General features: G+C 40.1%; 2 protein-coding genes across 4 annotated transcripts in view; one reads left to right on the forward strand and one right to left on the reverse strand.

Moving 5' to 3' along the window:
• Positions 1-17,723, reverse strand: part of LOC145987749 (clavesin-2-like) — a 71,245-nt gene extending 53,522 nt beyond the window's left edge. The window contains exon 1 of the mRNA XM_083122413.1: positions 17,659-17,723. The gene's annotated coding sequence lies outside the window, so the exon portion shown is untranslated. The remainder of the gene's footprint in view (positions 1-17,658) is intronic.
• Positions 1-26,074, forward strand: part of LOC145987750 (palmitoyltransferase ZDHHC3) — a 150,134-nt gene that overhangs the window by 57,549 nt on the left and 66,511 nt on the right. The window lies entirely within an intron of this gene.

Below are 26,074 nucleotides of genomic sequence, written 5' to 3' on the forward strand. Positions count from 1 at the left end.
CAAAGCCTATTTCATCACAACAGTCGCTGACAATCTGCTGAACACACGCGACTTGAACTGTCAAATATTTCCCAAGCACTCACAGGCTACAAATGTTTCCTCGACCCTTCTTCTTCTTCCTTTAAGGCAAGAAGCATGGTTCGATTTGCGTAACGCATGACAAATCAGCGTGGGACGTTATATAATTGGAAAGTCGTATATACAGTGGTCTTTGTCATGGTCAGTCGTCAAGGGCATTTAGACTAAGGAAGAGAAAGCTTTCGCCGTGATGCATTGTCATAACCGCCATAAACAGAGGAATATTACAGGAAAAATGCACGAAAAAAGAAAGAAGTAGGCCATTTTGAACTCGTGGAGAAAGTTTCTCGCGTCGAAGAGCAGGAAAGGCGAGGAGCAATAATATTAAGACCAGACCCATAGACTAAAGCGAGAAGGTGCTCAATCTCCTGGGAACTAACCAGACTCCTGTCTCTGGCGTTGCAGAGGCATGGTTTTTTTTTCATTCGGGAGGTACAAAGTTCAACCTCCGTTAGTCTTCTTTAGTTTTTGTTTAAGTATAAATAGTCTAATCGGGACTGGATCTACAGTTTAAAGTGGGATCCCAACCACTATATGCCTTCAACGGGTATCGAACGCGGGCCTCCTTGATTATAAGGCGACGACGTTACCATTACGCTATTGGGGAGGTGCACACACACACACACACACACACACACACACACACACACACACACACACACACATAATTATAATAAATTTGTGGGCGCCCACGATGGCGTGGTGGTGACGTCGTCGCCTTCTAATAAAGGAATCCCAGATTCGATATCCGGTGGAGGCGTATACCTAGTGGCTTGGATCCCATTTAAACTGTAGCTCTAGTCCTGGTTAGTCTTTCTGAGCATAAAGTGGACTTAAAACAAAAATCAACATATACCGGGTGGTCCAAAAGTCCCGGAACGGTCACATATCGTGAGAAATACACATCGAATCGGAAAACGAAAAAATACATGTTTAATAAGTGAAAGAAAGCTATTCAAAGATATCACACTTGATTCCCCACCCCCGCCCCCTGGGGGTGGGGTGGGTGGCAACTGTGAAATTTTAAATAGAAACCCCCAATTTGTATTGTAGAATCGGAATGAGGACTTCATTCCGAGTTTAACGAGCTATCAACCATCCTTCTAGCTCAATTAGGAACGGTGATATGGCGATTTTAAATTAGCGCAAAAAAAAGTGAAAATTTTATAAAAAAAATCCAAAAAATTCAAAGAGACGCTCTGCCCCTAATTGAGCTATAGTGAAAGGGATTGTAGATTCGGAATCTGCACGTCAAGACCTTTCAATAGAGTATATGGAAAAGGGGGGGGGGGGTCGTCTACCACTTTATTGAGAGGTCTCTTCTTTACGAAATTCCGGGATTTTTGGACCACCCGGTATGTGTGTATGCGCGCGTGTGTTTTCACTTTAGAACAGTCCACGCACTTTTCAATTTTTAAACTAAAACATGCGTAACCTTATAAAAAGAAGCAATATTCACAAAATATAATTTTAAAATTTGTATGGCTATTTTCAAGACAGTTTTTAATACCCTTTTAAAAATATGTACTCTTCCGGAAGAGATACTGGCCTTGGCCTTATTTAATCGTTTTTGCACTCAATTTAAATAGTTTTTACTTCCTCAAGACGTTTTTCGAGAGCTGAAGTGCTTTGATGTATTTTTGGGTAGGGAAATGCGGCGATGACCAAGCAAGATAATAAAAATATTGCATTTGTATTGTAAAGAAGAAGTAAAAAAAAAAAGTTAGAATACTCACATATTTTGTGCGAAATAAGCCAAGCGAGAACATGAAACAGCTCGAAATACGCAAGAGATTCGATAATCTTAGCGCATCGAAATGAGGGCCCAGTACTATCCCTAGCGCCGAATCCTCCCGTTAAGTTTCCTATTGAAGCCTCAGCTCATCGCAGAAATGGTGCGAATCCATCTGGTCTCTGTCGGTGCCGAGAACAGCCGAAAGCTTCCGAACAGGCAGACCTGGATCATAATAGGTCCTTTTCATTATCCCCCATCCCCGTGCTTGCACAGCCACGGGAGGGTTTCACTGAGTCTGGAGCCATCAAGATTATTCCGCGTGTCCAGTGGCGTGCTCAAGGAGGGGTTGTTGAGGGTCATAATCCCAGCTTAGGCTAAATATTCTTAAAAAATAAAAAAAAAGAAGATCGTGACAGGTAGGAAAAAATGGCAAAATGATGAATTGAGGAATGACTACTAAAAAGTACATGAAACACCCCCTTCCTTCGAAAATCCTTTACCTTTAAACGCGACAATTGAGGTGTTTGCATTTCAGTTTCAATATTTAATAATTCTCGTCGTATGGGATAGAATTATGTGTCTAATGTAGTCGTAAGGTCTGTGGTATGAGCTTTTACATTGAATTGGCAATGACCTTGGCGTTTATCGCAGAGAAATAATGTGTCCCCCCCTCCGTTGAAAGATCGACCCTGACGTTTGGCATCTTGCGATGACTACGTAAAAATGTCACGCTTCACCACTGGAAATAATGTAGACGAATGAAACCTTTTTTCCTTTCAGCTACCAAAAGCGAGATTCCTTATACCAAGAATTTTGAGTCTGAAATTATTTGAACGGGTTGTAGACACGATTAAGATCAAGGTGTTTAGGGGTTACTGTGCCCCTCCTAAAGTGTGGTAGGTACAATGTACTCCCTCCGCCCGTTCCTGTGCCACTGTTCACTTTCATCTCTTTAAACCTCCTTCTTACATTCTCAATTTTCTTGTTATTAAATAAAATAAAGTTCAAGGTTCATTGTTCATTGATTAGAATAATGCTGGGAATATAGAAAGTGTCTCCGTACAATATCGTCAAACTTTCACAGCGAGATGACAACATAAAGTCGAATTTTACTTTCAGCTAATAATTGCTGTTTTCTTTCATAAGGATGTTTGTTCTAGGACTTCACGAATAGCACACTCTTCAAATGTACCACCAAATTCTAGATGTCCTCCGGGAAGGTTTTTGCTTGTTAAAGCCTTGTTTCAACGCTAAGAGCCCTCAAAAACTAGGCATTTTCTATTCTGTATGTAGGCAGTCCTGTACACAGATTCAAGGTTACCGCTGGCATTTATTTCGCTTATCGGATAACATACTAAAGTGATGATATGCTACAGTATCATGCCAGCATCGAATCAGAGAAAGATAGAGCGAGGAACGTAGAGCAATTGAAAAAGTAAAGGATATGAAGAGAGAAGTATGGAGTTGGAAGTAAGAGAAACGGAGAGATGAAATGGAAAATCAATGAGGACAAAAAAAAATGAAACTAGAATCAGTAGAAAAATGTACACAGAAATTTGAACACACACACACACACACAGAGAGAGAGAGAGAGAGAGAGTGAATGAGTGACAGCGGAAGTTTGACTTCTATGCTTAATTCCTTAAACGATTTTTCCTAAAACCCACGTCACTTATATTTATGAGGGGATTAACTCAATCTAATTCGCAAGTGGTAATTTTTTACTTCATATCGTCAAACATTTGCTACTCAAAGACTGTTAATATGATGTCATTAGGGACGCTAGGTTAGGTTGGACTGGGTTGGGTAAGATAGAAGAAGAAGAAAGAGTGGTGTAGTACTAATTCCACCATCTACTACACTGCCAAAACATTCAGCAACACGCACTTCCTTGTTGAACGCAAGGCATGATAGTGACAGCACCGCGCCGTGGTCTTTGTGATACTTCCTTTTTGAAAACACGTGTTATCGTGTTCTGTCTCTATGTTTCTTTCCCATCCAACACTTATTTTCCTCTTTTTTATCTTTCTATGCCGTCCTCTCCTTTGCTCATTTCCTTTTGCTCTTAATTCTACCTATGCCCTTATCTCTTTATTTTTCCATCTCCCTCTTTGACTCGTGATTTTCACTAATTTCTCTTTGTTTCTCTTGCTTTCACTTCATTTCCTTTTACCTTCTGTGCTTCTACCTTTCTTCTCCTTTTTCCATATTTCCTTACTCCATCTGTGTTCATTCTTTTTATCTTTCCCTATACATTTTCTCACGGCTACTTCCATATCTCTGCTGTGTCTTTTTATATTTCCAACCTTGCCTTGTCCCCAGTTTTTCTTCTTCTTTATCATTCCTCATGTTTCTTACTCCTTCTCTTACTCGTATTGTGTCTTTACGACTACGACACAAGACAGAAAACGAACAGGGTCTTCATATTGAAAACACCTGCAATTTTAACAAAGCTACTTGTACTTTTAGCACCTGCCGAACTGCTACCGATGCTTTGTAAATATTCACAAGGTTTCTCCGCAGTAAACTGCACATGGCCAACTAGTCTTGGGTTTGCATTTTCAATACTTTCAGCTGGTCTACATTGCCGCATGGATGGAAGCAAATATGGAAGGAAGGAGGGAAAAAACTTGCTTCAGTTTGTCGGGTCACGCTCACGAGCCCTTTCATTACTCACACGCTGCTGGGTGATATTGTCCTGAATTCCTGAGCATTTGTATAACACGTGATGCTGTTCTTGATACCTTTTCTGTTGACTAATAATGCACACGAAAACTTTCATCTGACTCAGTTACATAACAATTTTTCGTTATATTATTCAGGTAAAGCATACGCAAACGAAACTTCAACGTGTTGCTCTGGCTGCTTAAAAATTGAACTTGTATATGCTCCTGGGCAGGCACAATGGAGAGAAGGAGACATTAAACCCATTTTGAAATGTGAAAAATTGCTTGCTTATTAATTTTTCATGTTTGCATTTCATTTCCTCTCTTTCAGTCTTTTCTCAGGATTTTCATATCCATCATAGAACTTATAATTTCTATTCCATTCTTGTTATTTTACTTCGCTTTTCTACTTGTTGGTTTAATCGCGACGACGAGGATGAATGGTACCACCATTACGTCACGTGACCAACTTTTGATCTCGCCTCCGAAGTTCCCGGAATCGAGTCCCGGCTTGGGCATGGAGTCTCTCTTCATCAATTGCATCCAATCATCACTCATCCTCGCCGTCGCGATTAGTCAAAAGTGGAAGAAATGTGACGCAAATAAACAAAAACACAAATACGAGGATGAAGGATGATGATACAGGCGCAATGATTAATCCATGCCTTGATCAGGGTACCAATTTCTTGCATACTTTCTCTCTCTCTCTGTTTCCTTCTCTTATGTCTGTCTGCACACATGCCTTGTCTTTTCTCTTTTTCATTATTTGCTTTACTATCATTCCTCGTGCATTTTCTGATTCGTTTGCTTCTTTAAGCCTCCTTCCTCTGATCTCTTGCATACTATCTCTTTCGCTCCGGTTGTGTGTGCCGGCCCCCGTGACGGAGAGGTTAGAACATCGCGCTACGACGTCAGGAGTCCCAGGTTCGAATCCTGGCCTGGGCATGGATGTTTACGAGTGTCTATTCATCAATTTCATCATATCATTACTCACCCCCATCTTCGGAAATTAGCCAAAAGTGGTACAAGAAGTGAAGTAAAATGAAGCAAATCAACAAATCTCTCTGTGTGTGGTGTGGGTGTGTGTCTAAAATATTTCTATCTTACGATGACACGCATGAAGACAGACAGACACACACATACACACGCGCGCGCGCACGCACACTTCAGAATATGTCTTCCATTTAAACTCCCTAGAAAACTTTCTGCGGGTCTCACGCACATGAGGCATCCCTGATGGCGTTGTGATAAATAAAGATGTAAGCAAGGGTTATATTCCCGTTGGAGATATATTACAGATTAAATCCCAATTAAAATTTAGGCCCAGTCCTGATTAGCTTGTTTGAGCATAAAGTGGGCTTAAACATTTTTCTGCACACGTGCATGTTTCCTTAGACAAGTTTGTTCGTATGCGGATTTTATTGTGACAGTGTTTCCCAAGGAAAGCAAAGTCTCACGGCACCAAGCGTGTACAGAAGGCAAAACATTGCCTGGTTCCCAGTGCTTTCCACTCGTGAAGGAATAAAAGGGAAAGCATGTGTGCTTTATGTTGTAATTTCCTGCGGTACGTATACATTTCGAGCAACAGATTAGGAGCAGTGTGTGAATTAATCTTTTTGGGCGGGGGAGGCGGTTGCTATTCAGAAATTGCATTCAGAAAAAACCGGAAATCCATATGCTGCACATGTTTCACAAGAATACACACACACTTTTTTTCAGAGGGGGATAGATGAAAAATATTATGGTGTTAGATTAACACATTAGAAACACATACTATACAATAATATTTATTGACATTATCTGAAAATACGTCACACATGTTTAGTATTTATTTCCAAAACTTCTATGACCATTTCAGGGTGGTATTTGAAGGGAGGATGAAGAGGATTTCCCCTGTGGTCTCAGCATCCCGTCCTCTGGTAGATAATTTTTTTGCGCGTGGGGAGAAACTCTATGTATATAATTTATGTATTATATCGATGATTCAAGAGTAGTTACTTGAGCCCACTTCTGTGTCGGAGTGGTTAGCACAGAGCCCTACAAAGCCAGGGGTACCGGGTTCGAATTCCAGCCTGGCATTGGTGTCTTTGTGAGTGTCTCTTCAACATATTATCACTCATTCTCATCTTTGCGATTACCCAAATGTGGCAGAAAAGGAACGCAAAATAACAAAAAATAGAAAATAATGATATCTATACGTTTATGAATGTTTGTCCGGTGTTGTACAGTAAATGCTGTATGTTTCGAGACTGGAGACGAGATCAAAACTTCCTCTCCGAGACGAGAATGACAGATTTTTATGAAATCATGAAGAGACCGGCAACGAAGAATACATTTACATACAACATCCAAATTCGGCCATGTCTCCTCTAAACTAGTGATTGATTGATTGATTTGATGTTTTAAGTCCACTTTATGAACAGTAAGGCTAATCGGGACTGCACCTACAGTTTAAAGTGGGATCCACCACGTCTCTTCTAGATGTCGTCCCTAACTGCACGTGCTTTTCTCAAATGCATCTCTGCTCGCTTCAGTGAGCCCAGCTTTATTATTTAGGGATGGTTAAGTTAACAGACCACCCATTCTCTACACGCTGACAGCGACATACAAAATAAATCGTGTCTTATTATCAGTATCACACATTACATAACACCTTGTAGGAACTCTACATTCCTATATTTTATATCCGGAGTTCCCCGATGGCGCAGTGGTAGCGTTCGCGCCTTGTAATCAAGGGGTCCCGGGTTCGATACCCGGTGGAGGCACAAGTGGTTCGGAACCTACTTTAAACTGTAGGTTCAGTCCCAATTAGCCTTACTGTGCATAAAGTGGACTTAAAACAACAAATCAACCAAGCAACTATATTTTATATCTCCGCATAAGTTATTTTGCCTTTCTACGGTGCCAATAATCAGAAGTAATAAGAAATAAGAAACAGGTTTGAAACGAAACACATACTGGGTAGATCATACCATTTAAAGATGTAATTGCCGGAACAAAAAGTATAGTGACGTATCAAGCAGGTGTTGAATCTTCATCTCTCTGATTTTTGATCTTGTAATTTTAAAAATACATTTTCTCCCTTACTTGAAAAGACGACAACACATAGAACAAGTAAACTCAAAATGAGAGTTTATCTTGAGAATGAGCAACATCGGTTTGTTTTTACTATTGAATCTTGAAAAGTTGAACACATCGAACACTTGGAAGAAAGGGCTCTAAAAGGGCACTCGGCACATCTAAGGACGAAACACAGGATAACACAAGCACACAGCCCTACAGATGATTGTACTGGCCGTAGGCTCAGATGCCAGAGCCTCGTTGTCCTGCAAGAAGCAGTTACGTGGGTGTACTACGTTGGGCGCCTTATCAGAAGTTCACTCCTTACACACCCGGTATAAATTTGATTTTCATCCAACCTCTTGTAGGGGTTACATAAAACTATGATCCAAATCCTTTCACAAAAAATGTTTAAACTTCCAGAGTTTAAGGGCCAACGCCTACTAAATTTGAAATGGGATCGCCCAATTATTTAAATTTTAAATCAAAGCGAGCCACTCCGTTCTGGTTGAATTGCATCCTGTGGTGCATAAAACAACGAACTACCGCATTTCTAACGTGAGAGAGGACTCTTTCTGACAGGAAGCGGATCGCGGCTCCTCGCAATAGCCACTTAAAGTACCGAAGCTTTCGTTCGCTAACACGTTCTCCGTACAGACACTTCTCTTGGTATCTTCACTTTCCTTTGCGGTTGCGTCACATCTGATCTTTTGGTTGTCGTGAGTCCATAATTTTTGGAGAGGCCTCTTGATTACTCATGCTACTTCCCGTTTGTAACTGAGCGGAGAAACCGAGATGGATTTGCGGTAGCGCCTTCAAGAAGCGCAATCTCGGCAAATCACTTATGTCCTCGGATAAAAAAAAATAACGCCGATATATTCTGAACAGTTGACATATGTTGCATAAATATCACACTTGTACATGTGTATGTATGTTTTAAGTTGTAGAGTGGTGACATTCCAAATAGTCTGAGTGGCGAGGGGGGCAATTGCCCCCCAACTTTTCGCCACTTTTGCCCCCGCACTATGCTAAACCTTAGCTACAAAGGAAAATATACTGCCTTTGCTCCCCCCCGGATTTGGAACCCAACCGCCGCCACTGTAAAGTTTGCCTGAGCATAAAGTCTACCAAAAACAAATAAGCCATATTCTTTCAATATCTCCGTGTGCACTTGTGTATACAATAGACTTTCTTAAATTCGAACGTGGATAATTCGAATTACTAGGTAATTCGAACATAAGTTTATTCCCCTTGAAACCATCTTTCATGACGTGATGTTTTTGTTAATTCGAAATTTTTTCATGTCCCCTTGTAGTTCGAATTAAAAAGAGACACACATCTATATGACTTGAAGACATATGGGGGGAGGGCTGTGGAGGTAGGGCCCCACATATTAACAATCGCCATTTGTTGAGGCGATGTGGTCAGCACCATGCTCTGGCACCCTAGGATTGCCCCCAGGTACCTGTAGGGTTTCAGCCATTTGTGGCTAATCGCGACGACGAGGATGAATGATGATCAGATGAAATTCATTGATGAAAATGGAAAAAGAAACTTCATGTCCAAGCGAGGACTCGAACCTGGATCCTTCGGTTCCGAGATCGTGAATAAACCACTCAACTCAACCACTCGAGATGATCTAAATTTTGTATATTGAAATCCTTTAATCTGATATGTTTATAGCTGCCATGTGCACTCACGAACATTTCTGGGTTGTAATAACCATATCGAAAGTCAATGGAATCAAAAATGTCCGTGAGTGTACTAGTATTGCATTCGAGTAAACATTGAATTGAACATTGAATTTTTGTTTTAAGTCCACAGACAGTCGACAGAAAGGCTAGTCGAGACTGGACCTACAGTTTAAAGTGGGATCCGAACCACTATCTGCCTTCACCGGGTATCGAACCCGGGACCCCTTCATTACAAGGCGATGAAATGTTTTTTTCTTCTTTTTCAGTTCAGGCATGAATTTAAAAACCAAGACACAATAAACGACACGCATCGGTGATATCGGATTATGAGAGACAGCTTTACGGATAAAGAAAATTACCACGGAAGACAATCATAAACGCAATTATGTCAAAAATTATCATATCCAGGGGCAAGAAGGGAGTACCCGTCGTTGACAATTGAGTCTTTCATTAACGACAGTAATTACATCCTCATGCGGTAATGTCGTGCAAATCTTGGCGGAAGACACGAACCTTATAATTAGCTTAGGGGGCAGAGAGAGTTTATTGATGAGAGTTGCGGCGTTTGCTTTGATGTTTGCCTGACAGCTTAGTGGCGGGACGTTCTCACGTAATAACGACAACTCTAATCTCGGTCTTTATTCAGGGTGTTAACTACATGTCCTTACATGGGCATGAGTTTTCTTTCAAGAGTTCCTTCATCAATTTTAACAATCATCCATACTTTTCGGCACGAGTAGCTTAAAGAAAAGAAAAGAGACATAGCGTTTACCTCCATTTACCACCTCCACCAATCAAGAGAAAAGTATGTACATAAAATCTATTTTTAGATCAGATACGCATTTATGGATATATTGAATGTGACTGTCCGCAAGAAAATATTTCCTACCCCCTCTGCCACCCTCCATTCATTATTTGACGCATTCAATGCCTTCAACACCATCCGTGCCTGCTGTCGCTAATCCTACTGTTTGATGTTACCGTAACATTTACAATAATCTACCCTCAAGATTTAACACCCTGCATGTTAATTATAAGAACAGAACGTAAGTTTTTTTTAAATTTAAATTTCAATATTTTGTCGTTCATGAAGAAGGTAATGATTATAAATTACTGTTTCGTGCGCCATAATTTTTTAAATGATATATTAATGTAATGAATGTCAATACATTAAAACCGATAATGGTCGTTGGAATAATGAAAAGGAATCCGATTTTGAATTATACCTATAGTTTGAAAGATTCCGCGAGTTCCATAGGTCACTATAAAAACCATGGATGACAGAAGTAAATATATGAACACTTACATGTGTTTTATTTATGTATTTCGTACATAAGTCTTCAGAAATTAATATTATTACATAAAAAAAAATGGAACAAAACACTGAAGTCTTCAAGTGCAATTAGAAATAGCAAATTGCAATAAAGCATAGACGTTCTAAGTTTAGCATGCAACGAAGCCTAGCATCCTTCATTAGGGGATTACACGAAAATCCTTTCACCTTAGCATCCTGAGAAGACAAAAGGTTAGAATCAGGGTTGCGAAACTCAGCCCTCTCGCCACATTACAAATTTTCAATTTATTTCACTTACTTAAATTGTTGTAAAGTAACCTTTGATGACGTTACTTCTATTGAAAAAAAATAACCCTGCTATAGTTGCAGCTACTTACTTTTAAAAGCAACTAGTCATTATTCCTCAATGAAAGTAACTGTTACTTTCAAACACTATCACACACATACCAGGTGGTTATAATTATAGTGACGCTGTTCAGAGTGGTACAGCACGGGCTGTAATGAGAGTAGCAGTCTGAAACTTCGTAGATATGCTAATGAAGCAATGCGCTTGCGAATTATGCAAAAAACAAAGTTCCAATTCTCGGCACCAGGGTAAAAAATGGCGCTGTAAGCAGTCAAAACGTGGCGGACTGGTTATCACAGTGTTCTACGACCCCAAGGTTTGAATCTCGGTCTTGACTAGAGTGTTCTTTGTGAGTGCCCCTTCATCAATTTCATCGCACCACCATTCATCCTCATCTTCGCGATTAGCCAAAAGTAAAAGAAAAGTGAAGTAAAATAAATCGAACGAATCAATCAATCACACGCACTTTGATTTGCAGTGACACACACGCATATATCATCGTTGGAATAACCGAAAGTCTTAGGCTGTCTAAAAATAAATCTTTTTAAGATACATATTTTGGTTAATCCATCGACCAGTGATTGATCCGCTGTGGGTCTAGTCGGTAAGGCGTCTGACTGCCACGCAGGAGATCCGGTTCGATTCCCGGGCTGGGTGATCTATGGCGGCCTTGTCCCCATATAAATCGGCTCCAGGGCCCACCCAGCCTCAAACAAATGGGTACCTGTGTTCAAGCCAGGGACGTAAAGGTGGCTGGACCGTGGCTCTGATCACATCACCTCCAAATTTGCCGAGATCGAGAATGTGTGGGGCCCTACTTCCCACATCCCCTAAATGTGCCTTCATGGCACGGTGCTATATGCACGGGAAACTTTACCTTACCTTTACCAACGACAATTAGTCTTTTTACGGTAGTTTGATGCCAGTGGAAATTGACGGTCTTAGACAGTAATTTCCCCTGTGAACTGTGCAAAAAATCTTTCTACATTGTATTGTATGCCAAGGGACTAGCTCAGAGAAAGAATTGTACGCTTGCCTTCAGGAAAATAACTTTCATTGTTTTGTTTTCATCATTTCATTCTCGGCACTTGGTGTGCACGATAATGAACAATAAGTCATCGTAACAGGTCGCCAGCAGCTACGCCATCGGGCATGGTTACAGTGAGAAGAAAAGCACGCAAGCGGAAAACATTCAGATTTCCTTCCAAGACCATGATATAAGTTTACTGTCAATTACGCAAGTACACATTTCACCCACGAGCTGAAGTCTCAATAATAAAACTTCAATTTTTATTGATGCTCACAATTATTTTCCCGTTCCATACTTTCGACAATACGTAACAGCAATAAAATGATGTTTCTTTGCATTTTGTAGCAATATACCTTATTTAATTGTAGTCAGAGTCCACAGCAAGTCAATTTCGTGCAACAATGAAGTGCAGTTTTAACCAGTGGCGGCGATTAGGGACGCAGCCCCCCCCCCAAATTTTCACCACTTTTGCCCCCGCACTATGCTAAACCTTACATACAAAATATACTGTCCTTGCTCCCCCAGTTTTGCTCTTTGACCCCGGTTTTGGAACCCAATCGCCGCCACTGGTTTTAACATATTAAAGCCGGAAGACTATAGAAGACAAGCTATTTTGGCAAAACTTGTAAAAAAGATGCAGGTTACTGTTCGAATGGTCCGAGACAAATGCTTCCTCCCTTCCAAAATATAGTATAAAAACGTGTCCTTTATGTTGTTCCAATACATGGTATACAGTGGCGTGCCCAAGATTTTGCCATCTTTTCCTACCTTTGACGTTCATTTTTTTAAGGACTGGGCTAAAGAGAGGTGGTTATGACCGTCACCAACCTCCCCCCATTGGGCACGCCACTGATGGTATAGATACTATACATATTACAAAAGGAAAGTCGCGAACGAACAAGTGGGTGTGCCTTCGCGAGCCTAGTTCTCTCCCTTCCTCCATAATCTAGATTGATTGATTGACTGAGTTTGTGTTTTAAGTCTACTTTATGCACAGTAAGGCTAATCGGGACTGAACCTACAGTTTAAAGTGGAATCCGAACCACTGTGTGCGTCCACCGGGAATTTCATAATCTAGAACCACGTGTTATAGTCCAGATCTTGGAATCAACTTATACGCCACTGCTCGCAACATTGAAACACTAAATCGTCCGCGCATCTGCAATAGTTCTACGCGTTGAACTCGTTTCTATACCATATTCTGGAATGAAGGGAGTACTGTACTAAGAACTTATTCAAAACACTTCAACATCAATAAGAAATAGCAAGTACCATAATGTTCTAACTTTGAAAAAATTGAAAATTCAGTCTAGCGTCATGTAAAAATGTCTGCCGTCTAAATGCGTCACAATTATGACAACACTATCCGATAAATAAGATAATCAATTACACTTAGAGTGACCTCTGAGATAGATATAATGATAAAACGCAACATTGAAAGCAGTTTTCTAATCTATATCCTTCTTATATTAGTATATATATATATATATATATATAAATGGATGTACGTGTGTGGGTGGGTGTGTATATTTGTTTGTTTCGGCATAGCTCTCGAACGCCTGGAGCAATTTCAACCAAACTTGGTACACGTATCACTTGCAATCTGGAAATAAATACTGTGGGGTAAGACACACTGGCACCCCTAGGGGTGGGGTGGAAAGGGGTGACATGTAAAAATAATCGAGAACCACCAGTATTAAATTCCGCACAGACAGACATCATCCGTGACTCTATGCAATCCACACAACGACAGTGTTTCTCGGGTTGTCTAACATTCAGGCTGTGTTGCGAATGGAATCCATATTCCAATGAGGTTCAACTCCAAGTTCATCATCTATTGGCATGGGGTGGGGGGGGTGAGAGGGGGTGAAAAATAAAATGCCACAAATGACCTACATATTGTCGAATCCATAGTTTTCGGACTCACTAAGCTAATTGATGACATTCACGATCACATTTAAAATTCGTTACATTTTACACTATAGTTAGAATTAATTATTTTCTTGTCCAATACAAGATTGGGATAAATAAATACCCAGGAAAGGCCGGGTAATCAGCTAGTTAAATATAAAGAGTGTAACTTCAGAAATACACCGAAAATGGAAAGAAACAAAAATAAATTCGAAATTTTCACAGTCTTTGTTTGCACACACGCCACACGACACACATTTAAGTTTGTCACTGACATTTATGTTTTCTGACGGGAGATTTTAGGAGGTACAATATTCCCTGAAAATTTGTGTAAAAGTGTAATTAGTTACACTTGGTGGAATCATATTTTAGTAACATAAACTTTTCTTCACTCACATTACCTTCAAAAGCAAGCAGTTCCCATTTGGTAATATTATTCACAATTTTAAGTTCTTTCATATTTTCATAGTGATTTCTATTCAAGAGGATTCAAGACATTAAAATTTCGAGAACGTGTGAAGCCTAGAGACCCCTTCTGAGCTCATGTGAAAGTTAAACAAATGGAAGAAACAAATGAATCTAGAACGTTTTTCGATTCGTTCGTGGGTTACACGGTAGTTTGAAAAAAGCTATTTCCAAGATTTCCATGGTGTTTAATAAAAAAAGGAAGGAAGGAAAAAAATTATAAAGCATTTATGATTTTGGATTAATAGGCTAAATAGCAAGTGTTCCGTCATCAATTTCATTTAATAATTAGGGGACCTCCAAGATAGCATACTGGCAACGTCGTCGCCTTGTAATCAAGGGGTCCCGGGTTCGATACCCTTTTTCAGACACATGGTGGTTTGGATCCCATTTTAAACTGTAGGTCCAGTCTTGATTAGCCTGTATGTGCATAGAGTGGTCTTAAAACAAAAATTCAAACAAATCTAATTAATCATCACGCATCTTCATCGTCGCGATTAGACAAGAGTGGAAGAAAAGTAACGTAAAACTACAAAAAATACAAATTATGCTGGATGTCCTCTAGCCTCGGAGAATTTGTCGGTGTTGTACGGAATGCACTTTCAGGAAGATCTATCAACTCGTCAGGTTTCAGGAGGGGGGCAATCAAGAACCCCCAAAAAGTGGTTCCCCATAAAAAAAAAACATTACTTCGGTTTAAAGTAATCTTGTGTCTGCACGACCTATACCAGTATTGCATGTAATTTATGAGTTCATTACAATAATTAATGTACTTTGCCTTAACTGAAATGAAATCATGTGTGAGAAATATATTTTTAGGCTGACATTAATTTTCCAGGGGGGACCGGGGAACTTCACTTGGCCTCCCTTTCGTGCCCTCATGCGCATGTACTGACACGTAAGGCATATTTCGAAAACAAAGGAAAGATAGAAAATAGTATATACGTTCTACGTCGGCTTTCTACCTGTCTAAGTTGATCACGAAGTGAGTATGAATGACGATCAAGTCTTGCAAATTGACGTATAAAAGTTCCTTGTTTCCTAAAAATGAACTAAATATTTTTGAAAGTGTCTAATATACTTGAAGTATTATTGTTTTTAACAAATGAACAACTAAAGTATACCACAGCTTCTTAAAAGTACTCCCACAACACATTACAACACATACAACTTCGAAGAGAAACAGCTAATTTCTGCAGGTACAACTTGTGAAACGAGACTGAGAATGTGCCGAGCCTCGTCTAAAGAAAAAAAGTCTCCATACCATCCCTAATTATCGGCGATCAGGCACCAAAATGTCTCGGCGCTCTCCCTTGTCACTTTTAGTGAAGAAAGAGTCTGATATAACTCTGTATAATGTTCCAAGCAAATATGACCACAATGCAAGAGAAGACCGTGAAGGTCCAAATGCAGTTAGGAAATCACCCCAAATTATAAAATATCTCAATTAAAATATCCCCCAAAATACATTCTCTTCGTTCCAAAATATGGTATAGAATAGAAACGATTTAAATGCGTAGGATTGTTTGATTGCTATTGATTTGAATTTTGTTACTTAGCGTCACTTTTATCTGTCTTTTGGTTAAACTCTACGATGAGGATGAGTAATGATGTGATGAAACTGATGAGGGAACACTCACAAAGAACGCTCAATCCCAGGCCGGGATTCGAGCCTGGTACCCCTGGAGTCGTAGCTGCTGTATTAACCACTCCGCCACGGAGCTTCATTGTGATTGTTTTTTTTAATATTGTTTTATGTCCACTTTATGCACAGATTGGCTAATCGGGGCTGGACCTACAGTTTAAAGTGAGATCCGAACCACTGTGCAATGTTCCTCGACCGGGTATCGAACGCGGGACCGCTTGATTTGATTGTGATTGAATATTGCGGTCTGCTAATATGTGCTTGCAGTATCAAAAAGGTGTGCAGTATCTACCATGCGGACGTAACTGTCGTCCGTGTATTGTGGGGCGTCAAAACCAAAATATTCATGTAGCTGATTGCCTCGACGATGGCGCAGTGGTAGCGTCGTCGCCTTGTAATCAAGGGGTCCCGGGTTCGATACCCGGTGGAGGCACAAGTGGTTCGGATCAACTTTAAACTATAGGTCCAGTCCCGATTAGCCTTACAGTGCATAAAGTGGACTTAAAACAACAAATCAATCAATCAATCACGTAGCTGATTCTGGACAGGAACCAAGTGGATGCCAGCAGCGGCATTCCAGTTGAAGCCCAAGAACAGCAATCAAGCCAAATTGAAGCAGAAAACCCAAGGCGCAATGAATGCCATTCTGGAATTCGTGCTCCAGATGGAGGTGTGTGTACGTAATTTGGGAACATATAGCAGATGCTATATTTCAAAACAAAGTAAATGATAGATTCCCGCACCTTATTTTGAATATGTAGCACATCCATACCACATATTGGAACAACAAAAATTGACACTTTCCATACCATATCTTGGAACGGAGGGAGTTAAAAATGACCAATGACCGGAAGAGGTGAGAAAATGAAAATAAAAACATATATTTTGTGGCTACAACCGATGAGAAACTGCCTAACATTGTACTTATCGTGGTCTTCAAGATCTTAAATCAAGATTGCTTCTTATCAACCTTCGAACCATAATGAAGGATGAGAAAGGAAACACACACATTAATGCCCAACCTCCGATCTCTGAGGTCGTGTCACCGTGCGATTAATCATTCCGCCACAAAGCTCGGCAAGTGAAGAAATTAATGTGCCAATTTTACGAGTGTAGCTTACAGGAATCTACCATTTAGTTACAGACAGGAGGTGGTTGAGAGAGAACATGACAGCCAGTGCTCGAAGTGAGGGGTAAGGGGAGGTTGGAATCCCCCAGCTACCAAAATGTTTGCAAGGTATCCCCCAATTATCTCATCGTCACTCTGTTCAATCATAGGATCATCCCCCCCAGCTAGTCCCAAGGCTCGGCCAAACACCCCCCAGCTAAAAAATTCCACTTCAAGCGCTGGTGTCAGCTCAAGAAAGAAAAGGTAAGGAAAACAGGTTAAGATATGCTCTCGTTTCACAGTTCCATGAGACCACACAGGGGGCTTCGAGGTTGCGACCCCACACATTCTCGATCTCGGGCATATCAGAGGTGACGTGGTCAGAACCACACCCAGAGCGTTGGATGATCTCAGGTGAGAATCGAATTCTGTTCTCCCGCGTGAGAGTCAAGCACCCAAGCTACTGGACCACCCCGGCTCCTAGCTAAAGAAAATTTGAAATAAATTTAAAAAATCAAAACATTTACACCAAAAGCTCATCGTGATAATAAATTCAAGTTGAAAATAAATCCACACTTGTGTTTTAAGATACGTCGCCACCTAACGGAAAATTTTGTATTACTTACACAAGGATTCTCTTCAGAAGACTTTCCTCTGTAGCTGTCAAACGATCTACTGGTGTTTGCCCAGCCACAACACTCGGAAAGTAAGAGTGGTGTTGCGTCACAGTGATACTTACCACGTGGTTGCTCTTGGCCCAGAAAAGGCACGCTGCTGAACATTTCTACAAACAATAGTTTTTTCCCTCGTTGCAGGTGAATTACCCAACCTTTTTGACACACGGAACTTTCTTCCAACGGTGTTCCGGTTTCATTGCTTCCTTTCTTTCTTTCACAAATGCGAATTAAAGTCATGTTCTGTGATGTGGTAATTGGATATAGAATCAGGAGGCATTGCAGTGACAATTGTGTAATCCAAATGTTTTCAGGTAAAGTTGTGCCCAATGACCTGAAAATGTATTTGTGTTGTGTGTCTGTCTGCGTGCTGTATATTATCAATAATACAATAATATGTTGTTTTTTTTAATATAAGAAAGTGTCACCCTAGTGTAGGAGGAAGCGTTCGTCCCCAATAATCAGCGATGTTGCTAGAGAATTTCGATCGGGTTGACAAAATCAAATACTTTTTGATGGTCTCTGCTTCAGTATGAATTCTAAGACTCTTTTTCTTTCTGTCTTTCACTTTTCCTTTTCCCGTCTCTCTCTCTCTCTCTCTCTCTCTCTCTCTCTCTCTCTCTCTCTCTCTCTCTCTCTCTCTCTCTACCCCCTAACTTATATTTCTTTGTTTGTCCCATTATCTTATTTTCGTTCCTTCCATTGATTACTCTAGCTCATCTTATTTTTCACTCTATCTTGTCATTATATCTTTGTTTCTCTATCAGCTTTGTTTGTTTATTTCTTTATTTTATCTTTCGTTCTTCGTTTGTTTCTATCTTTCTTAATTCGATTATTTTCTCTATCTTCTCTTTTATCTCTCCTTTGTATTCTCTATATTGTCTCTTTCTTTGCTTAACTACGATCTTACCTTTGTTCAGTTCTCTCTCTTATCTTTGTTTTTCTTTCTTTCTTTCTGTCATTACTTTCTCCACCTTCTCTTTCGTCCTTTCTTTGTTTACTCTATCTTGTCTCTCTTTCTTTATTTCCTTATCTGGCCTTTCTTTTTCTTTATCTTGTATTCCTTTTTCTGTTACCTTGTATTCTCTTGCTTTGTTCTCTATCTCATCTTCTTTCCTTCCTTTGTTTTCTCTATCTTGTCTTTCTTCCTTTGTTTTTATATCATATCTTTCTTTCCTTCTCTGTCTTGTGTCTTTTTCTTTGTTTATCCATATTATCTTCATTTCTTTGTGTTATTCTCTATCTTAAATTTCTTTCTTCTATTGTTTTCTCTACATTCTCTATCTACTTTCGCTTTCTTCCTTCCTTTATTTTGTCTATCTTATCTTTCTTTTCTTGTTTCTCGACCTTGTCTCTCTTTATATTTCTTTGCTTATCTTTTTCTTCTCCCTCCATTTGTTTTCTCTATCTTGTTTTTTTCTTTATTTATTTGTTTCTCTATCTTATCTTTCTTTCTTCCTTTGATTTATATCTATTGGCGCAGCGCGCTACGACGCTAGGGGGGTCCGGGTTCGAATTCCGGCTTGAGCAAGGGTGTTCTTGGTGAGTGTCCCTTCACTAATTCCATCTTATCAACACTCAATCTCATCTTCACGATTAGACAAAAGTGGCAGAAAAGTGAAGTAAAATATACAAAATCAATCCAATCAAATCCCTGGCAGCCGTGAATCTGTACTTCATGGCTGCATGCAGACAGGATAGAAAATGCCGTTTTTAGGGTTCGTAACTGTTGTGACTTGATGAAAGTCGTCGGTGTTGTTCTGCGACACCCTGTGTGTGTATTTTGATTTTTGGTTATTTTTACAAATCAAGTGCTCTCGAAAAACCTTTACAAGAAGGTAAAAACTGTTCTGAGTGAGAGCAAAACAATTGAATGAAGACTACATAGAACTTGTCCTTTCCTGAATTGTACATAAAGAATCTAATATTTTAACGTCACAGGCAGCTGCAAATAAAAAGTTTAAACGACTGACTGTGTCATATTATTCAAGCACTTTCGCAAGTATGTCATCTTTGGCCGTTTATGAAAAATTCAGGATTCCATTTTAATATGTAATATATAACTTTCAAAAAATATATAATATTCCTGTTTTTTTGTCATTTTATATAATTTTTTTGAGAATTTTGAAGTCGTGAACTTCACAAGCCCTAATCATCAAGATCATCCTCATCGTCACGATTAACCCAAGAAGTAGATAATAACCATAACAGAGTAGAAGTTCGTATAGCAATGAAAAACATTGACAATCTCAAATAAATGGTGTACATCAGCTTGCGCAATTATTTGTGTTAGATTACATTTACAGTAGTAAAACACACGTTACATTGAAAACATATGGTCATTCCTTGGCCAACGATCTTTCCATATGTTCTTTCTGAATCCAATGAAGCATACTACTTTTACGATCAGCATACAGTTTTACTACAGAAATAAAATTGGCCAGTTTCGTTTCCCTTGCAAAGCGAACTGTGGGAAGTTGTGGCAGTGAAATCGAAACATTATGGCGTGTTAAGATATGTCGATTTTTCCTGCTTACCATTTCTTCACGACTTCCTTATGGGAAAAACAGAGACTGGCAATTAACCTTGTTTTGTCTGCATCTGCCTGCAATCTTATGTAAGGACAGACTTATGGTTCGTCTTCTCTTGTGATTCAATTCTGGCTGTGATGCTCGGATCGGTAATACAACATTGCTTTCTTCCAAGAGTATGTACCTAGGTACATAAGTTGACGCCACGCTAGTAGACACTAAGTTGATGAAAACTGTTCCTGTAAAGCTTTACAAGCGTGAATTGATGTCGCTTAGTCAAAACAATTTTAACATTATATAATCTAATTATATCCAACCGGCGGCGGAAATATACAGAACTTGTTAAATGGATTATATAACGTGCACGCCCTCAAGCCAATTTTTGATGATCATATGTGACTTACCTCGCCAATACTAGGTTAATTTTCCTTCCATGTTTATTGTTTTTGTTTCCATTACGTCATTAACTTGCTGTTCGTCATAAGCAGGGGCGGACTTGCCTACCGGGACACCGGGAAAATATTCCGGTGCGTCATCTCACCGTAAACACAGACACCTCTGTATATTCCTTCTGTTTGCGGTTAAATAAACCCTTCCTTTTCTACCCCTTGCAGAGCCGTAATTTTCGGGCAGTGAGACAAAGAGGGTGCTAGCAATTGCAATTTCGTTCCCTCAATGCAATATTTATTTAAACTATTAGTAGCCAAATAGATGCCAAATTTGTCTCCCGTTCAAACTTTTGCAGGGCATCAATCAAAATAATATTGTGATGTTTGTCCTGTAAAAACATGACGTCTGCCAAGCCTAAGATGACTTACCATGGCTTAGACAGTCCTTAACCTGACAGTGCCAGAAATACGGGTCTCGCTAATCGCACCCAACTCAGGAGACCTCTTGGTATTTAGTCTTCTGACATCAGTGCGGAAGCAGGCCTGTTAAAGGTCCAGGGATTTTAAATAAATTCAATTCCGGTCCAGGAGAGATAATCAGCAAGCGTAAATGGCTTCTGGACCGTAAAGAACCTTTCTATCTGCAAAGTATTTCAATTCGGTCCAGGAACCTTTTTTCTGGAACAATTTCAATACGGTCCAGGAACTTTTTTCCCGGATCAGTTTAAATAGGGTCCAAGTTCCGTATCGAAATGAAACAATACACTACTAGGACCGAATTTCAATTGAGCGAGAAAGAAGGTTCCGGTCCCGTTATGGAACCCAATAGAACTCACGGGTTGGTTAGATTAGGCTTTACATTTAGCCTAACTACTAAAGTATTTAGCCTGACGTCTGAAGACGAAATACGGCGCTTCATCAACAGTTCTCTTCCCCAAATACAGCAGTTCACTTCGACGCTGTAAGTTCATGCCCAGTTCATAATCTAATGAGTCCACGTGACTTGAGTGTGCACGCGCAAACTGGTTCCAGTGCAGATCCATTTCCATCCTCGTTGACCGCCATCGTCGCTCAGCTTGCCTTCCTCAGCTTCGCACACTGACCCACACAAAGCCCCAGTTACCTTTACGCACGTTGTATCATTGCTATGTTGCAATTGCATCGCCTGAGACTTGTTCCTCGCAGTACACAGCCGACATAGATCCGAATCTCTTTGAGAAAAGGGGCCTCGTTGCCAGTTTTTCTTTCGGACGATGGTGCAACACCTTCAATATCCAGCACTTGAGAACTACATGTATAATACTAAAGTTATCTCCTACACAGTGCAATAAGCCGTGAATGAAGATATATGGGAGACGTGGAGGCAGGTACCCCCACACATTCACAATATCGGCCATTTGTGGAGGTGATGTGATCAACACCACGCTCCGACCATTGTTGCCCGCCGGTTGCACCGGGCACAGTCAACGAATTTAGTAATACCAAGCTAAATTATTCTATGGCAGGACTGTGTAATTTATACAGCTTAGTCTTGGTGTATTCATTTTAAGGTTTTATATATTAATTAGAAAAGTTTTCACTAATAAGTTGCAGGAAGTATGCGACTGGCCCAAATATGTTCATTTACTTAATTTAGTGTTTAATACGCATGTTTATATTCATATTGTTATCAGTTTCTACTTTGTTACATTTCGCGAAAATGTTGTGTTGAATTAATATGATGTATAATTAAATATTATCACATTATTGATAATGTAAAATTACGCTGTATAAATTTATATAAATTTTGAATATGTAATATAATAATATAACAACCTGTGGCTCGACAGCCCATGAGGGCTAAGGTCTACCTACCGACTGCCGGTCTCACCCGCAGAGGTGGACGATCATCCAACCAGTTACGGGGTGACGTGTGGTCAGCACGACGAACCCCCAGTCGTTGTATAGTATAGTGGGAACACAATGTTTTTTTTTTGTTTGAGGTCGCTCTATAGGTTTTCATGTCCGGAGCATGACAAAAGAAAGTAACAAATGAATGTAGATAAATAAGAGATTAATATATGGAGATTTAATAATGATTTCAGAGTTTCCATTGAAATTATCAAGGTGTAAGTAGCATTTTGATGAAAAAATACTAAAATGATTTTTTGAAGTGTGAGCAAAAGGGCTTGCTTCAAGTAATAGAATATTCTACTTAGAAATGATCGAATAATGTCGGTCGAATTGCATCTTCGACAAATATGTCGTACAAAGAAGCGTCGCGACATTATTAAGTGAGGCGAGCGTGCCGTTCCTTAGAGACTGCGTGAACCTTATACAGGGACATTGCTAGAAAAATTCCTGCCTGAAATTTTCCCACTTCCGGAATCTTTTCCTCCTTGTGGCAGTCAGATGCTCTGCCCACTGAACATTGCGGTTCCACTACATTAAATATTATATTCAGAATTTAACCTGGAGGATTTTTATGTTATACATCACTTTCGCAAATCTCTAGCTTAACCGACGGTAAAGCGTAGCCGTACAAAAGCGGGGGGGACAAATACGATGAAAGGTCCGTGCCTTACTCAGGATTCAGAATGGATATTTTAACAATTATTGTGAAATTCAGTAGATGGAATATTACATTAAATGTGTTGTCATTGTTATTTAAAAAGTAGTCAAGATACTTTAGCGGAAGGATTCTCTTTTCGTCATTCACAGATTAAAAGCTTGTACAAGAAGAGGAAAACGAATTGAACTGTTTCCGGAGTTTCTTTACACAGCATTTTTGTCGAATGTCGGTCCAACTGTGTCTTGGACAAAAATGCTGTATAAAAGAAGCGAATTGAAGCACTACTAAGAGACGAGTGTATGTATATACCTAGGTAGGATATTTGAGATATTTGAGAAATTTGAATATTTCCATAAAAACAGCCACTTTTCTTGTTTAAAGAGACCAGCAAATGCTCGGAACAAACTTAGTGTGAGAAAATCAAATTATTTATTTTGTAAAGTTAATACTTATCTCAATGTTCTCCTAGTCATCGTTACTACTGCATGCCGAGATGGCCCACTCGGTAAGGCGTTTGACTGCCACGCAGAGACCCCGTTCTATCCCCCAGGGTGGGTGATTTAAGGTTGGAATTTTTGCCACCTTGTCCATGCTGGGGTTTACCTAGTATATAATATATGGGTGCCTGAAAGGAATAAAGCTGACCAGAGCATGGTGCTGATCACATGACCTCCACAAATGGCCAACTTTATGACTGTGCCAACCTATATGCTTTCATGGAAGTTGCAATGTGCATGGGTTACTTTCACATTCTTATTACTACTACCAGTAGCGTGCGTGGGTTGGTGGGGGTTATAACCCCCCCCCCCCCGTTTGGCCCAGTATGCCTAAAAAAAAAAGAACGTCAAAGGTAGGAAAAGATGGCAAAATCAGAGCTGACTACCAGAAAAAATGTACGTAACCCCTCCCTTTCGAAATCCTGTGCACACCACTGAACTACTACCACTAATTATTATTATTATTATTGTCATCGTGCATTTGCTGCTTAGAGGGGACAGATTCCATAGCACGCGCAAATCAAAAAGTTTACTTCGCACACTACTTCAACGCCAATTCTATGGTACATCGCCCGCCCTTGGCATCCTGCACACAAAACCTTATTAAACTATGTTCAATTAGAAGTAGGAAGCGAGAAAATGCGTATTTACAATTTCACCAACAATGCACACTCCTCACATCTTGGTTGAGTTTTAGTGTTGACAAAGCGGTTTCTTTTCTCTGGCGTTGGAAGCATAGGCGGACGATCACGTGACTGTTACTTCCAATATTGACACTCTTGCGTGGCATGAAGGAAGTTTTCGTAAGAAGAAAAGAAGGTGGCGAAGTCGTCATGCACCTACTTTTTTTTCTTCTGCACACTGACTGTATGTCGTCAATTCCGGAAGTGTACTCGAAATATGCTGGAGCGTTATGATTCCTTCAACCATGTGTTGACTTCTGGTGACGTCACCGACTCATTTCGATTATCTAACATTCAGAAGCATTCGCGTGTGTGGTTCAGCCTCACACTCCCCCTTCTTGTTTCTTTTGAGCTGAGGAAGGGGGGGGGGGAGGGTGTCCTGGGAGCGAATGTGCTTGACATCGTGCTGCTAATTGAAGCGACTGCAGCGCCTCTGTTGCAGATTCAGGAAGCACGCGTTTTCCTGTCGGTCCGCGTCTTTGTTCGGGGACGACAAAGAGCGAGATATAGATATTTTATGGGCTGCAAAGGGCAGCTGGTGCCTTGTAGGAGATGTAAATATATCTTGCGAAATAAACAACTTCCGGAAATAAATGGATTCAGTACTGTTTTCCGGATGTGTTCACTTGCCTTTCAGTCAATGTGTCTCATGTAGGTTAACATTTGTGATGTATTGCTCTAAGTACATTAGTGGTCCTCAATCTTCGTGAGACAGCGGCCGGCAAATTCTTTTTAAAAAGTCGCTGCCCCAATTTTACTCGAAAACACCTTCCTATTTTTTTAGAAACTTTATGCATTAATTAACCTTTATAACTGACTAAAAACGACGTGGCACAAGCAGCTCTGAGGCTCAGGGCCTGCCAACCGGCTTTTTCATTGGATGACGCGTGGTCAACGCATCGAGTCCCATCGTCTCTGTTTTTTGGCTTTCGAGACCGGAGTCCGCTACTACTTTTCAAGTAGCTCCCAACTTGTCCTCACGATGCTGGGTCAGTACCAAAACGTTTGGGATTTCCTACCGAGAATTGAACCCGGTACTGCTCCAAAGTCGTAACAAAGAAGAAACCGCTAACCATTTGGCTACGTGGGGACCCTTAATTAATAAGTAATTAATATATATTTAATTGAAATTAAATACTAATAAATAAGTTATGACATAATCATAAGAGTATTAGTTCCATTATGTCTGAAGTATGGCTTGTAGACAAATACAAACTTACATTTAAATTAGTTGTCAATTAAATTACAAATTTCAGGAGAATCTCTCGCGGTCCGGCACACTTGATGCCACGTCCAGGTGGTTGAGAAACACTGCTCTATATCTACAGCGTTGGAAGTGGAAATTATTAGATGGGGATGTTTTCTCCACTCTTGGCGATGCTCCTATGGCAATGTTCCTAAAATTTATTCTAATATGATTTGCAGTCGATTTCTTGATATTATTTGGTGTAGGAGTACAACATAAATATGATGATGTTAAAATCCAATTTCTATTTCAAAAGCATTTGAACATTTTTGGTTATAAGCCCCGCTCGTACCCATAGTCGGCCCTGCATCAGATTGTACTGTGCAGGCGCCACTCGACTGCCTGGCCAACAGCAGAGGAATCCTTGCATGGCGAACAGAACTTTCTGCTCAGAAAGCCGCACGACAAGATGACTCGTGTAATAGGATTTTTCCGCCCGGCAAAGTGAACTTTCTTCGCGGAAAGTAGGCC

This window comes from Lepisma saccharinum, chromosome 5 (assembly GCF_977018435.1).
Source record: "Lepisma saccharinum chromosome 5, izLepSacc3.1, whole genome shotgun sequence".
Classification (NCBI taxonomy): Eukaryota; Metazoa; Arthropoda; class Insecta; order Zygentoma; family Lepismatidae; genus Lepisma; species Lepisma saccharinum.